The following is a 13,898-nucleotide window of genomic DNA, read 5'->3' on the forward strand; positions in this document are numbered from 1 at the left end:
ACTTATTTCATAATCCCCAATCTGATTATCCTTTTAAGATATGCAAAAGATAACTTTCAGTGTTTGGATGCACAGAAAACAATGTTATTCTATTAAAGCAGCTTGTTGCCTATTAAAGGGTAACTTTGTTATTTTTCAACCTGGATTTTCCCATGTTTTTGTGGGAAAACATGTGATTCAACAAGCCATTCAGATGTGGCTCCCCTTCCTATGTCTCATGCAGGCTCATTAGAATATATCACCTACAGCTTGAAAACTACCTTTGCAAAGGTGCACCATATTGTTCTCAAAAGCCATTCAGAGCATGAGTTTAAAGAGACGGGCGCTAAAACGGAGCATTTCAGACAGAGGGTGAATACAGGTATACACAGACAGACAGTATGAGAAAAATAATGTGTTTTTTGAACATTACAGCATGTAAACATGTTCTAGTAGTATGAACCTGAAATTGAGCATGATCCGGAGGTACTCAAAGCAAACAATAATATTAGATTGAAGAAGTACACATATCTTTTACTTAAAGGTGAAGTGTGTAGGATTTGGCAGCATCTAGAGGTGAGGTTGCAGATTGCAACCAACTGAAACTTCTCCCGTGTTTCAAATGTGTAGGAGTACTACGGTGGCCAACAAGAAAACGCAAATGGTCCTAGAGCTAGGTTGGTTTGTCCGTTCTGTAGAAACATGGCGGCCAGCTCCGTGAATAGGACCCACTCTGTAACGATTTTTATTTTCAGGTGATTATACATTAAAGAAAACATACTTAATATTATATTCCATTTCTGCCAATAGATCCCCCCAAATGCTACACACTGTTCCTTTAAGCAGAACGTTTTGCTAATTTGTGAATCACTTGTTGCAGTTCATAGTGGTAATATAAGTAACACGATCAGATTTCAGAACTGTGAGAATTACAATAAAAACTAGACCTCCGCAAAAGGCCAAGCGCTATCTCGTAATGTTAATGAAAATCAAAAATAGTTTGTGTATCCATCCCATGATTCACATCTGCACTATTGAGTTCTTCCTTGGCCCATGCTACACCCTCTTTATTAGAAGAGAATTAATCAGAGCAATTCTTCAAATAGAAGACACCAATTATTTTTAGTTTTTTGTCGTTGAAAGCAAATGCACAGTTCAGATGAGACAAAGAAAACACCTTATGAATGTGTGGCTGTGTTTCTCTCAACCATTTAGTTTTCACACAGTGAGCACCAGGTGCTGCTATAACACTGTGATGCTGATGACACAACGGCGAGCTGCAGCTCCCCATTATTTTGCTGCTGCTCTATCCGTGCTGTGTGCGAAAGCAGCGTGCCAACGAGACATCCCCGACTCTCATGAATAATACAAGCGAGATGGCCTTGGCTCCCCTGTCAGTGTGGTGAAGCCCCCGATCTGTCACACTCACCTGGATATGACACACACTCCTGCTACGGGGAATAAATGCTTGGTTTGTCTAGTTTGACATCCACACACTCACACAGAGCGAGAAAGACTAATACACACTTGCACTTTTTCCAGTGTTGTAAACAAAAGTATTATGCCATCCCTTCCTGCCTGTCTGTCCTGGATAAAAAGGTATGAAACACACACACACACACACACACACACACACACACACGCACGACCACATTTCTTCTAGAGTGTGAGATGAGGAGATGTATGGGTGATGCGAGTCAGTGAGGCTGACCGAGCTCGCTTCTCCTCGAGAGCTGGGGGACGTACCGAGGAACACACTATAATTATGTCCCGCTGTCTGATTCAGACCTGGGAGAGACATCCTGCAGGTTTCTGACAGTCGACAAACACAAAATTATAAGTACACCGCGGCAATCTGTGCCAGGTCGAGTGTCTGTCAGCAGCTCACCATCTCACGACGCGAAGAGGACACAATATAATGACTACGGCAGCAGTGGCTGGTGTAGAAGTAGCTGTTCGAGTGGAGATGGTCACTCAGAGATGCGATGAGATGATTGAAAGATTGTTGGTTGGAAAGAAGGACCAGAAGCTGGGAAAACCGTGGTAACGCCGTTCGCCTCACTCAGAGGCCATCCTTGCTATAATAACACTACTTTAGGAGCAACAGAGGTCAGACAGCGGCTGGGGGTACCACGGTTTTGCATTCTGCAGCTCACGTTACCGCAGTTTCACAAGCGTGTCGGAGAACTACAGCGGACTTCAGGTAACGTAAAAATGTGAAAGTCTCTCTAGAGCCAGTGTCTGGGCTACTGTAGAAACATGTCGGAACAACGTGGTGAAGAGGACCGGCTCCCTATGGAGATATGAAGGGCTCATTCTAAGCTAACAAAAACACAACGATTCTTATTTTCAGGTGATTATACACTAAAGAAAACATAATATTATATTCCATTTCTGCTAATAGATCCCCTGGAATTTTACACACGCTTGCTTTAAATTACATATTGACATATGCTGTTTCAGCTGTTGCTGTGGAGATCTGCTGCTCTTCCTCCGCTCTGATCTGAACTCATCAGCTGCTCCCCGCCGCCTTCCACCGCACCTCTTTCTGAAATAATGGCTAGGTTCAGCAGTCAGTCCGGTTCTTTGTTGATTGACTGGATCGCTCACTATGAGCAACTCCTTTCACAAACAAGTAGTCATGTATTTCATTTAAATGCCACAAAGTCTAAAACCATGAATCTTGTTTTTTGATGTTCCTGAAGGCTGTTTCAGATTGTTCTAAATCCTAATTGAATTGTGGGTTGCAGTTTGCAATTGTAGGTGTCCAGGTGACATTATTGTCATCTGACCGAGCAAAGAAAAATAGAGTCTGTAAGTTCACTAAACTCTTCCTAATGTGTTAGGAGTGATGATGGTATGAGTGACATGTATCCACCCAGTCCGTTCTCATTCCCAGGGCGTCAAATAACGCTTTTTCACGGCTGTCAGCGTTAGATACCGACGCACAAGGCACCCTTTAGCGTTGGTATAAAATGCACCGGGCTGTCCATTCACTACTATGTAAGACGGGAGGGGAGATGGATGGGTCCAACAAACACGGGGCATTCATCCAGGAGACCACTGATCGTGTCCTGTGCGTCAATTTACAATCAGCTGTTCGTTAGTGTCATTTTCACTGTACAAACGTAGTAGTTTTAAGCCCAACCACGTTGTTTTTACCTAAACCTAACTAAGGGGTTTCATTGCCTGAACCTAAGCAAGTGCTTTTTAGTTCATGAAAGTATCCTTAATATACTTTAACTTATAGTACTTAGCCATTGATTTATGTATTACATAAAGAGACTTGCTCCTTTTGCTGTTTGACTTGATGATTTGTGATAAGATTAAAAAAAAGAATAATAAAATGTGTTGTTCTCGCATGCCTCTACGGTGAACAGATAAACCAAAACCTTGATGAATTGAAGTAAATTCATATCAAAACATCCTTTTACAAACACTCACACACTTTAATAGGCTACTCTATCTAAAAAGTAAAAACAACTACAAGCCAAGTATTCTGTAGAATAAGGCCTATAAGGCAATTAATTATACTTTTCTAATGTATATCTTGATCAAAAGGTTAAGTAAGTAGGCCTATAAGCCAAGTATACTTGTCAGTATGAGCCAAGTAAGTATACTTTTGTTAAGTACCTCTCTGATAAGTACATAAATAGTAAACTGAAAGTATACTCTCTAATTTTAAGTTCAAAAGAAGTATACTAATAGCACACTTGAATAAACGTAATTTTGGTAAGGGGCCGAGGGGTCTGACAAAGCGTTAGTGTATGACAAGTTGGGATGAGAATGTGTTAATCCACCTCAGCTATGGCCCTTGTAGTTAAAACCTGCACTGAAGCCTGAAGAAGACCACATGCTTTAACCTTTAAACAACATTATCAAAGATGCTCAGGGCTTTTAAACAATTTCTAAAGACTCATTTTCCACATTTACTTTCCTGAAGTAATTTCATTTTCTAGTATTTTTCCACTCTGCTGGCTTGTTTTAACCTTCCTCACCTTCCCCATAACCATAATGAGTGTTCTTGTACCCTCGTACTCTCTGTCATTACTCTGCTGTCCTCTTTATTCCATTGTATAATGTTGATTACATGCATTTGTCTTGGTTGTGCAGCACTTTATTTGTTTCTGGAATGACCCATGAAAATAAATAATCACAGTTCTGCTTGTAAGTGACTGAGCGCTGTTATCTTTTTAAAGGTATTCACAGCATGTTGGAGCAGACTGCTGCCTTCAGAGGGGATTTATACTGTGTATAAATTCTGTAGCTATGAATAAAGCCATTACTCATACATTTTAATGCATACATTACTCGCTGGACTATATTGTGCTTTGACTCCATCCAATACAAGGACTGTGGTGTCTCTAAAAATCTGATTCAAACTGTTTTGCAAGCTCCAAAGAAAAGGTCAGGTTACTATTTTGTTTGAGTGATGCCATTGTTGTTTATTTAATATGATGCCAATACAGGTTAAACATTGGATAGATGCATTGCAAATAGATGTAAAGATAGAGTTTGTAGAAACAGATATAGAACATGTGCACATTTGGTTTAAGAAGATTCAGTAGAAAGAAACAACTGTGAGCAGAACAGTGCAGGCACCAGCTGGAGTTTCTGCTGACAACTGTAGGAGCTTTCTTTCAAAATGGGATTTCCCACAAGTACAAAAAAAGAGAGAGTTTGCACAGTGAAATCCAGCAGGATGCTCTTTCAATTCAGTGTATTAGTTTCTGTGTTTGGCACAGAGGAGTAAAAATGCACAACTACTACCCTTCATCAGTGTGCAGAAGTCATTCAGCGTCAAGGTTGACTCAACAACGAGTGTCAATCAGTTCATCCCCAACAGGTGTGGCTACCTCCGGTAAGATAGGTGTCTTTAGAGTTACCTTCTGAAGTGTGATTTTCCACCTCCACTATAACTTAGTTAGTGATCGCACCCAGTCAAAACTGTTAAATGTTATATCTCTTGGTGGACTGAGCCTCAGGAAAGAAATTCTTCCTGGAAGATTTACAAATGGATAACAAACCAAATGGAAAAAAACAATGTGAAGTGTCTCTGTATGGAGACCAGAGCAGCTACAATGCTCCTTTGCATGGATTCTACAAATCTGTGAAACTCTACCGGAGGGGTTACCAGAGGAAGCCCGGAGGCGTTAAAGACAAAGGTAAACAAAGAGGACGGCACAGAAACATCACATTAAAATTAAGGATTTGAGATGGTACTTTAAAAAAAACACATCTAATGAGAGGAATTGCAAGTATACAAGTTCTAAAATTGATTATTTTACGATTGCCTATAATCTCATGAGGCAAGAGCCTGGAAGACGTTCAAATCAGGCAGTAAAAAATGTAAAATGAAAACCAACAATTGTACATGTTTGGTGTCAGCAAGGTAATATGTTAGTATCTTATATGTTGTTGCGTATAAGTGCTGTCCCAAACGGATTTATATAATTTCAGACCCTTGCAGCCTCAAGCAGTTAAAGCTTCATTAGGCAACATTTTTTTGGCATCATTGGGCAAAAATTCCATAATAACCTTTCAGCATATTGTAATTCAAGTGTTCTGAGAGAAAACTAGACTTCTGCACCTCCTCATGGCTCTGTTTTCATCCTTTAAAAAAACTAGCCAGTGACGGGAAACTTTGTCATTTTACAGCTAAACAGTACACTACAAGATGTTTCTGAAAACATTTAAGGCAAGACAGTAACAGTATATTGATTCATATTTGATCAGCGCTGCCTAGTTTGACCGTTTTATCGGAGGGCGCGTGTGATTGACAGCTGCTCAGAGACGGCAGACTCCAGATCAGCTCTGATTGGTTGTTTTCCTCTCCGGTCTGTGAAATCTCATGCACTACTGTCAGGATATAGTGACCATTTCATAAAAATAACTTTTTTTAAATAATATTTTCTTCATTTCTACCCACTTCATGTCCCTCTGGGTTCAGGGCTTAATGTTGTGCTCTATTTGAACCGGAAATTCGTAATTTCTGAGTTCCCAGACGGAAATTTCAACTGGAACACCCCCTTAAGTCAGAATTCCGACTCAGAAAGTCAGACGACCCCCTGCGCGATCGGTATAAGGCCTCCTTTAGCGCCAGTATGAAAAGCACCTGGCGTTCCAGCTATAATTAACTACAATGTAAACCCGCCCTCGGCAACAGTAAATGCTGCAAGAAAGTGCGTCGGGAGTGAGTGTGGTGACGGAATTTAAAGAGTAAAAAAGATACACCAGGCGGGTGGGAGGGGAGGTGGATGGGTCAAACAAACACAAGGCTTTCATCCAGGAGACCGCTGTTCATGTCCCGTGTTCACAACGTTTAATGTCATTTTCACTGTACAAACATTAGACAAAACACAGTAGTTTTAGTTGCCTGATCCTAAAGTGACGCCAAAGGTAACTACAGTGGTTTTGATGCCAAAAAGCCAAGGGGCGTAACAAAACTGCAATATGTTACCGGATGTAGTAGGACATCCTGGTATTTTCGGCATACTGCATTTGACATATTGGGACATACTAAATCTTTTTCTGGTATACTAACTAGTATGGTAGTATGGGAATTGGAACACACAGTATGTATATCTGCCATTTAGTCTTTGTCCTCTTTGTCTCTGATGAAGACACAGTAGACATTAGTGTGTTTGCACAGTTAAAGGCTGCAAATCAATCTGTGTGCTCTTTTCCTTTTGCTTGGAAATTCTCTGTCCTCGAGCTGTGAGGCTAATGATTCAGCTGCATGCTGCTGGAAGATGCACTATGAGCTCTGTTTCAACTGTTATGTACAACGTGTTTGGCACATATTTGAGTCCTTTCTCACTCAATTCATTCAGTGAGCTGAAATCAATCTCCTTCTGCTCTGAAATATTTCCTGTATCAGACAATAGCAGATCCAAGGCGAATACATTTTTGATATACAATTTGTTGCAGTTGCTTCCTGTCATTTCCTGTAGTTGTTTATAAAAGCCTGCAAAATCAGTTAGCTGCAGTCCCCTTCTTCACCACTGGCAAACGTTGTTGTTTTGGCCTCCAGTTGTGACAGCCAGCACCATCCTGCCAAATTGTTTGGACTGAGTCACTTCAGTTTTGTCAGAGGACACACTGTAGCTGCATCCCGTCCCCCGGGGTCTCTCTCTCTCATGGACTTTGATGCTTTTGAGACATAAATCCTGGGCAGCTTTTTCCCCGAGCTGTGTCAAGCACCACTTTGTTGCCATTTGAATTCTTCGTCTCATTGTGGCGGTCTCCAAATGGTCGCTTGGAGGGTTTCGGCCTGGTGCGAGTTTGTTGATTGCGATGCTTTGTGACTTGTAAATGTGTTGGGTGGCTGAGCGGCTTGGAGTGGTTTCTTAATGGGAGCTTATCAAAGCTGTGGGAAGCAGGGAGCAGTAGGGGAGGAAAGAGACAGATAACAGGAGAAAGATAGAGACGGAGCTGCTTGCTTCCACCACTGAGCTATACACTCAGTTCCCAGTTTATTAAGTACACTGAGCCAAAACTAATGCAGTCTAATACAACAGTCCTGCAATAAATCCTCCCTTCATGATGTTAATTTTTTAATTGTTTTAAAGAGGTATTGAATGATTATTTTGGAGGCTGCAGCTTGTGGTGCCTATTGCATTATACTGCGAGGTGTTTCTATTATTTTGTCCACCCCATTTATATCAATGAGTGTAGGCTGAATTACAGAAACACCTCTCTGCATAATGCAGTACAGTTCAGCGGTGCCACAAACCACAAATCATGATATAAAAGGACAGTGGAGCATAAAATTAATTTTGCTTTCCACCTCATTCATCTTCAACCACACCTGAATCCAGGGCTGCAGTCTAGACCAACTTAATCGAGTCCAAGACCAGGTCCAGTCGAGTCTAAGTCAAGGAAATCGAGTCCTGTTCAAGAGCATTATAGGCAATAGTGTCTTTCCAATGCTAATATAGTGATTAAGGAGTTAGGATTGACAGAAAGATTTTGTATCTGTTCAAAATGTACCTTAAAGGGAGATTTGTCAAGTATTTAATACCCTTATCAACATGGGAGTGGGAAAATATGCTAGCTTTTTGCAAATATGTTTATATTTATTATTGGAAATAAATTAACAACACAAACAATGACAAATATTGTCCAGAAACCCTCACAGGTACTGCATTTAGCATAAAAAAAGATGCCCAAGTCATAACATGGCAAACTCAAGCCCAACAGGCAACAACAGCTGTCAGTGTGTCAGTGTGCTGACTTGACTATGACTTGCCCCAAACTGCATGTGATTATCATAAAGTGGGCATGTCTGTAAAGGGGAGACTCGTGGGTACCCATAGAACCCATTTTCATTCACATATCTTGAGGTCAGAGGTCAACGGACCCCTTTGAAAATGGCCATGCCAGTTTTTCCTCTGCAAAAATTTAGTGTAACTTTGGAGCAGTATTTAACCTCCTTCGTGACAAACTAGTATAACATGGTTGGCACCAATGGATTCCTTTGATTTTTCTAGTTTCATATGATGCCAGTATCTTCTAGCTTTAAAACTGAGCCCGCTACAACCTAAAGAATCGCAAGTTGCATTAATGCCTTAAAGAAATTAATGCTGTTAAAACAAATTTGCGTTAACGCGTTAGCTTCAGTCCGTATCTAAAAACAATATTGATCTATCTTCTAACATCAAACCAAACTATGAATAGAATTGACGTTTGAGGATCATTGCAGATTTTTTTCATGCACCATGTTTGTTGAATCAGGCAACGTTCTGTAAAACTGATCCCGAAACATCAGCCAGGAACAACTTGACCATTTCTGAATAGTCCAACAAGGCACAAGACTCAAGTACAGCCCTGCCTGAATCTTCAATATGTGGTGGCAACAAACCACATCTCATCTGTGCAGAGAGCAAATTATTGCATTAATAATCCCTCTTAAATAAACAATGAATTTTTTTTCTTTTATGTGAATGAACCTGAGCTGCCCAGACTGGAAACTTTCCTCTTCAGCTTGCCTGGAAAGTCTATTATTTTATCACTTCCACATTAGCTTTAACTACACTTTGAAAGGACGAGTGCATGATCATCCTGCAGGGGGAAATACTGAAAACACTTCCTTTTCCTTTCCTGAGCCAACACTAGATGTCCCCATGAGCATTTGATAAAACTGAAACAGCTCAAGCTCTTGGCGTATCACTCTCACTGTGCAAAAGCACCATTTAGAGGATCATAAACATGTATTTTATTAAGCCTTTTTCTCTTCAAGAGCATATCATGTAGATGCAAATGAAGAGATTACACAGAGATTATGCAGAGAAGCAAGTGCATCGCTAATGGAAGGTAAAACACTAAACGCCCCGGCTAAATGCAGGGCATTACAGTGTGATCGTACATCCCAGCGGCCTGTACAGAAAGCTCTGGAAACAAAAACCCAGTGTATTGTGGGTCAGGTGCATCTGAACAGAGAGGATTAGATAGTGAAGCTAGAGGGGTGTAATGTCTCAGATCTCACAGCAGCTCGCCCCAAAGTGGATTATGAAACTGATATTGTTGTGAGACGTTTACTGGAGGGCGCGAGATGGGGAGGAAGACGAGGGGTAATCTGTTGGTAGACAGAGGCGTCGGTGGCTGATGTAGGATAAACGTATAGCTCGCCTGGAGTAAGACTTAAGATCAGCGTGGAGAAGCAATAAAGTGATAGTGTGATGCTGTGGCGGCTGGTGGGAGGCAGAGCTGCAAAGAGAGGTTTCACAGGAGGGTGAAGCTGTGATTAGAGTGAGAGATTGGAGGTAAAATCCCAGGGAATCACCGGCGTCTGTGCAGGTACTTATTGAAGTCTTACTTTCATGGGTGTGAGGAAACAATCAAAATGGAGTTGGGGATGAATCAAGATACATCTGTGCCGGGGACTTTGGGCTTAAAGATGGAGAAGGACTGGGAAGTAGAAGTGCCGGCAGCTGTTCCCTTTTGTCTACGATGTAGTTATGATTAATTAAGCCCCCAAAAAAATCACATCACTGTCTGTTATTTTGCTCACCATCTCCTGATTGTTTTAACAAGCGAGTTTCACCAGCTTTTATTAGCATATTCGCCTCATATTTTATTTAAGTTTCAACACTATATCTTGGTTGATGAGGCTCATTTAATTTGTAATGATTAGGTGATGAAAAAACAGGCTTGCTTTAATTAAAGTTTGTTCACAGATAAACTAAAATGTGTTAGTGTTAGAGTGATTTCACACATCAGTGGTAAAGGAGGCATTGAGACGTAAAACAGAGATTGCGTGTTCAGAGGAGATATAATTTAAAGTAATGTGACAGAAAAGAAAAGTTGTCTGAGGCATAGTTCAGTCAACATTGAAAGTAATAAATGCCACCATATTTCTACATTCTTCTTATTTTCATAGAGAATCGACTTGTAAAGAAAAAACAACATGTTTGTGTGCTGTCTTTTCAAACCCTTGGTAACAATGCATTATGTGGCTGTCTCAGGGACATTTCCAAGAGGTCAAAACTCCTCAACATTAAATAACTCTGAAGAAGAAAAAAAAAATCAAAGAGGTAAAAAAAATATGACAGACATCCAATCATATACATCCACACACGTATCAGCCGATGGCACGGCTACGAAGGTGGGTTATGGACATGTGGCTTTTCAGGGACATCATGCAAGAAAAGACATGAATACTGTAAAGAGCGTGTCTGCTGAAGCCACGAGCTGCAACAAGAAAATAAAATGAATTTTACCAAGCGAAAGATAAAAAGGAGATTATCTTGCAAAAGGTTTTCCGGCTGACAAAACAAGATTTCATATTTATTTTGATGTTTCTGTTCACAGTCAAAAACAGTAAGAAGATAGCGCCCTTGATTCTGACTGAGATTTGACATTTAACAGCCAAATATCACCTAGAAATCAGCTTTGTTGACTCAGGTGTGCTGCATCCTGCAGTTTCAGACTCAAACTCGGAGACGCTGCATTAATGGTTGTTAGAAATTCAGTGACAACTAGAATTAGAGTTTAGATGCAGAACAAGTTGTGTGTCAGAAAGAAAGTAAGACACGAAATAAAATACTGTCGGCTCAATTGCTGAGAGAAGTAAAAAACTGAGTACTGCGCCAATTTAGCGTTGCACTATTCCAACATTGTCAGACTCCTGTAGTGCCTGATGTTACTAAGCAACCAAAACCTGCGTGCTGTGATGTTGACGATGATGATGAAGTTGAGTTAATTTAGCAGTAAGCCTTGGCGACTAAACTAAACACAATCAAAACAAAGATGAATACATTTCCAGCACCGTAAATCCCTCATGGTAGCTTTACACTCGATTCCTCTGTGTCAATATGGCTGACCTTTCATCCAGATGGTGTGTCGTCCTTGGTCAGAAAGGGTGAAGCCAGTAAAATAGTCCGTTGGACAGATCTTAAAGCTCTGGGTAGTCTTGCATTAAATGAGTAACTTTTATCTATCTTAGACTGATACTTACGGAAGAAAGAAAAGAGATCTACCGGCTGTGACATGACATGGGTGCTGTGGCGTTCCAAAAGTTGAACGAAAAATAGGCGCTTGGGAGCGCTTGGGAGCGCTTGCACGCTGCGATGGCATCGTGGTCGGGTTTGAGCGTGCCTGTCGCGCGTTTACATTGACATGGGAAAGGCGTATAAATAGCACAATATTACAAGAACATTCCGAGTGTTACGAGAACGCAACAAAACTACACTAACGGCCGCAGTTAGTTACTTAGTGTTTGAAAAAATAACACTATAACATAAACTAAGTAAAATATGTACGGCAACAACGTAACAGAAGTACGGACAACACATTGCAAACGCCACTAAAAAACACGTCACCAACGTAACTTAAAAATAACTCAACAAGACTTTGGGACATAAACACCGGTATCTTAGTTAAAAGTCCTGTGTTTGTTGGACCCATTCATCTCCCCATCCGCCCACCATAAGCAGTCTCTTTCACTTTTTATTCTATGTCTCTAACTCTGAACGTGGCATATTTTCGTAGACGCGTTTACATTGCAGTCAATACATGGTGTACAAATGACATGACAAAAGCACGAACTGTGCCCTTTTTGCATGCAAAATGACTTAGAAATGAGTCTTCAGTTCCAGCTGATGCTGCCTCAAGTTACATCACTTGAGGGAATTCATAAGATTTCACCACAAAAGGCATCAGACAACTTTTATGACGTTATTCCCATATGTAGTAGTACTCTCCAAGAGCTGCAAACCCACTACATTGATGTGTAAAAGTGATGGATTTTCCCTTGAAATGACTGTAATGTTATGTGAAAGGAGTCACTTTAGATAATGAACTCACTGAGAATGATTACCTGAGTCAGTTCTAGAGAGCACCTCAGCATCTTTCAGCTCAATGTTTGGTTTTACAGCTTTTTTCAGCAAAAAAAAAAAAGCTCTGATAAGCCCAGTGTACACTACCTGCCTAGCACTACAGATATACAAAGTTAGCAACCAGCTTGTGAACATTGTGCAGCATTTAGCAGCTAAAGAACCAGAGATATCCCCTCAGGAGTTGGTGGAGACCAAAAACGGAGCTAAAAAGGAGACTGAATATTGGATTTGAATTCATCAGGTCAACAAAAACATGATGCCAATATGAACTCTAATGCTGCTCCGTGTCTGCTGGATGTGTGAACTGTTTCACATCCACCATAACAACTTCTTATATTGATAATTTAGTGTTTATAGCGTGTCGAGCTGCACCAATGCAGCCAAGAAAATCAATGAAGACTTCTTTAAGGGAATCTATAAAAACCTGCAAGCTGTGCATTAGTTTAGTTTAATTTAACCTTTATTCAAACTGATGTTTGATTTAAAGCAGTAAAGTACAACCATAAGTGTTTGATTCAGAAGATGTTCAGTCAGCGGTTTTCTACTTGATTGTGAAAAAGGAGTGAATTATTCATCACAGATTCTCCAGCAGTATCACTATTACTTTATTAATAATCATCTCTTTCCTTAGAGGATATCTCAGTGGGTTTACCTGTGAACATGTGTTTGAATCAAACTGTGCTGATTCTTAATAAAATCACTACTGCTGATTATTATTTATTATTTTTTAAAGTGTTGTTTCTGAGTCAACTCAGATGAATAGTAATTATTTATGACAAAGATGCTGCCTGATGAGTGTAACAAGTAGCAGCTTATTTTAAAAACAAGCAGTAATTAACAGTGTTTTGCTTTGTGAAAAATAATGATAAAACAGACGAGCAGCACTAATAATTTTGAGTAAAGAACTTAATGATTAAAGATGTTAAGTTGCATTTTACCTGATCAGCGTAAAAATTAATTAAGCACAAGAATTATAGCATCAATATTAAGCTTTTCACTCATAACAGAAAAGCTGTACGTGACAAACGAGCCAAGTTCATTCGCATCACTCATCGCTTTATAAGACACGTTTCTGCTTGTTCATTACGAGGCTGCTGTTTATTAATAAACTGCCTGTCTCCTGTTAATTAACTCTGGAAGAATTCATTGTTTCTCCAGGTTGCTTTACTGCTCAATCAACCCGATATCACGCCAAGCGTCTCCCATTTTGCCTCGCCAATGCATGAATATTACACGCATATATGAAGGTACAGTACCAGCAGGGGGCAACAAAACCACTTTAGCTTTAGGAAATACATCATGGTTGGACTTGAAATAAGTACGTAAACTAAGTACAATACCTACAGAAACAACGTAACATCAGTATGGAAAACACGCTTACCCTTTTTTGTCATTATACCTTTTTCGAACTCTTGTTTTTGTAATGAAAACTTTCACACAGAATATTACACGGCAAAAAAGCGGCATCATTTGTTTCCAGAATAAGGACGATTTTTCTGAGCTCTCGCACCACAAATAAAGGCATCAACCAGTCAAGTTGTGCAGAACCGGTTGAGTTGCACCATATTTGTGAAACATCAA

The sequence above is a fragment of the Sebastes fasciatus genome, chromosome 10 (genome assembly GCF_043250625.1).
Source record: "Sebastes fasciatus isolate fSebFas1 chromosome 10, fSebFas1.pri, whole genome shotgun sequence".
Lineage (NCBI taxonomy): Eukaryota > Metazoa > Chordata > Actinopteri > Perciformes > Sebastidae > Sebastes > Sebastes fasciatus.